This window comes from Phascolarctos cinereus, unplaced genomic scaffold (genome assembly GCF_003287225.1).
Source record: "Phascolarctos cinereus isolate Bilbo 61053 unplaced genomic scaffold, phaCin_HiC Scaffold_726;HRSCAF=1367, whole genome shotgun sequence".
NCBI classification, from domain to species: domain Eukaryota; kingdom Metazoa; phylum Chordata; class Mammalia; order Diprotodontia; family Phascolarctidae; genus Phascolarctos; species Phascolarctos cinereus.
In genome coordinates this window covers 101,813,215-101,816,401 of record NW_027556098.1, presented here as the reverse complement: position 1 = coordinate 101,816,401, position 3,187 = coordinate 101,813,215, and positions in this window count along the sequence as shown.

Sequence of the window (3,187 nt, the reverse complement as noted above, 5' to 3'; positions counted from 1 at the left end):
GTTTCCACTATATCTGGGATCACCTGTCCACTTTCTGAACCTGATAATGGCACCAATAGGCAAGTCATTTTGCTTTTCTGTCTCTCAGTATCTTTATGTTGGAATAAGGAATGGGGACGACATCATTGATTCAATTCTTATACTTTATTCCCTTTCAAGTATTCAAGCACACTGGCCTTATTACTGTCCCTTACACACGATGTTCCATCTCTCAACTCCATAGCTTTTTATTGGCTATCTTCCATGCTTAGAATGTTTTCTCTCCTCACCTCTATCTTTTGACAGACCTGGCTTTCTTCATGATTAAGCTCAAATTTCACCTTCTATAAGAGACCTTCACTGCCCCATTGATCTCAATTCCTTGTCCCATGCCTTCCCTCTGAGTTTATCTTCCATCTATAATGTATATACAGAATGTATAGGGGTTTTTTTCATGTTGTTCCCCATTAGAATGTCAGTTCCTTGAGGTTGATGAGTTGGGGTTTTTTTTATCTTTCTTTCATTGTATCCCCAGCATTTAATGTAGTGCCTGGCACATAGTAAGCATTTAACAAATATTTATTGGCTGACTGAATCTATCATGAGGATAGAAACCTAGGGAACCAAAGAGAATCCCCTCATAAATGAAGAGTAGTGGTATTGTCCCACGCCACAGATATGATTTTGAAATACTGAAACAGATTTTTTGAGTAGTTGATAAACTTTGACCCATGATTGATAGTAGATTGTTCGGTGTAATGTATGGAAAAAAATAACTCTAAGGATTCATAAAACTTATACATCCATTGTGCAATAACACATGCTAACAAGACCTAAGAAAGGTTGGAAACACTAAGCTGTTACATGTGTGCTACTTGCCTTCTCTAAAATAGAATTTTAGTTTCTTGTAACCATTATGCCTATAATTCATGCAACTACCAGAAGTTGAACAAAAGTACCTTATAGCAGAGTTTTTCAAATTATATTGCACCAGAAATTTCATAAACAGAATTTCACTTTAGTTGTCTTGTGAAATTATTGATATTCCCCATCTATTAAGCTTCAAAAAAAAATCTGACTCTGTAATTGACCCCTTTATACCTTATCCTTGATAGTACAAAAGACTTCATGACCTCCAAAATCCTTAACTTCAAAATTCCATTGTCAGGTCGGGGAATCCTATCCTTTCAATTCTCCCAATTTTCACTCACACTAAACTTTTTCTTCATCTTTATGATTATGATCATCATTCTTCCAGTCTATACTCTCAACTTGAGCTTCACTTGCTTTCCATCAGGCCTGTACCTCAAGGTTGCCACTTCAATGACTCAAGAACTATCATCCTAGAAACTCTCCTCCCCAACTACTCTGGCCCTAACCCAGCTTCAGACTGGCAAATTCTCAACTCTAGGGAACTCCACCATCTGATTTCTCCCTTCCTGCTCCAAAATGGTTAAACATCTCTGGAGAAATTTATACATTTGAGCTGATCAAATTGGCCTTTGCTAACACTAACCCTTACCCAGTGGAATGCCCTTCTCTGCCTTACCCATTGGAATACCATCTCTGCCTTTATTCCCCCTGTTAATTCCTATCCACTCTTTAAATCTCAGTCTAATAGCCAACTGCCCCAGGTAATTGCCCATCCCCAGTTCCCATAACATTTTTTTAATTCTCTTATGCATTTATGCTATGTTAATTTTTATTTTACTTATTTGTGTTCTATGTTCCTCCTAATAGAATAGACCCCCACGCTATCTCTCCTAGGCCCAGATGGGGCTGAAATAGTTGATGTTTAATGAATGTTGATTGAATGAATTAATTCAAATTCTCCAAAGTAACACAGCTGCTTTGTGAACAGTTTAATATATCTCAGCAAGTAATCATCTTCCTCTTCTACAGTTGTGGTTGTTTTGTCATTTTTCAGTTGTGTCCAACTCTTCATGACCTCATTTGAGCTTTTCTTAGCAGAGACAGTAAAATGGTTTGCCAATTCGTTTTCAACTCCTTTTACAAGTGAGGAAACTGAGGCAAACAGGGATATGTAACTTGTCCAGGGTCGCACAGCTAGCAAGTGTCTGTTTTAGCCAGATTTGAACTCAGGTCTTCCTGACTTTAAGCCCGGCACTCCTTCTACTGCACCACTTTGCTGCCCCAGAGTCAAAGGAACACTAGTGCATTGGAGTGACGTAGTACCTAGGTGAGACCCGCTGCCACTAGCCTCCTCTTCTGCAGCACAGAATCATTTCTCTCCATTTGGACCCAAGACTTGACTTACTAGTTCTCCTTCAGAGAGACAATGTTAACTGTCATCTCCTTTCTTCTTTTTCTGGCATTCTCAACGCCAGTCATAGTAAAAGGGAGAGATGCAAATTGTTTTCTTATGCCTATATTCCCTGAAAAGAGCAGTTGCTACAAAAACCTAAAGGAAAATATAGAACAAAGTGGGAGTAGGGAAAGCTGGGTCAATAACAAAAGCCAGAAAATCATTACCACATAATATACGTATTCAATACCAGGCTCCATGCATAACTCACCAGGGAAAGTCTCAACACTCTTGGGCCATGGGAACACTTACAACAAGTCTGTCAGCAATATCAGGCAGTAATATAGCAGACTGAAGGACACACACACTACACACACGTGCTGTTCCAAGGCATTCATCATTCTAAAGATGTGTATCATAGTATCATAGAATTGGAGCTGGAAACAACCTCATGATGGAGCCAATTCAAATTGGCTCTGGAGAGGCCACTGTCAAACTTTCAATCTGAGTATTTACATCTAGGAAATTGGTAAAGCTCAGAAATCACCAAAGGATACAAATCAAGATTTGACTGATTGTTTCATTGAGTATCTATACTTAAGAAAGTGATGGAAAAAATGGTAATAATGTTATTTTAAACTTAAAAGTCCAGGGTGAGTTTTTTTTCCCCACCTGGAGAACAGTTGTTAAATATTTACAAGCAGACCACTGGCAGAGGCCATCTAATCCATCTCCTTCCTTTTACAGTAGGGAAAATAGAGTCTAAGGGAGGTTACATGTCTTGTCCAGAGTTATATGGGTAGCAGACAGAGGAGACAAAATTTCAACCCAAGTACTCTGACTCCATAGTCAGTTTTTATTCCACTGTCTTGTGGTCCCAAACCATGACATCATGATATGAAGTAATGTCTGGAGAAAATACAGCACATGAGCGAAGTGAGC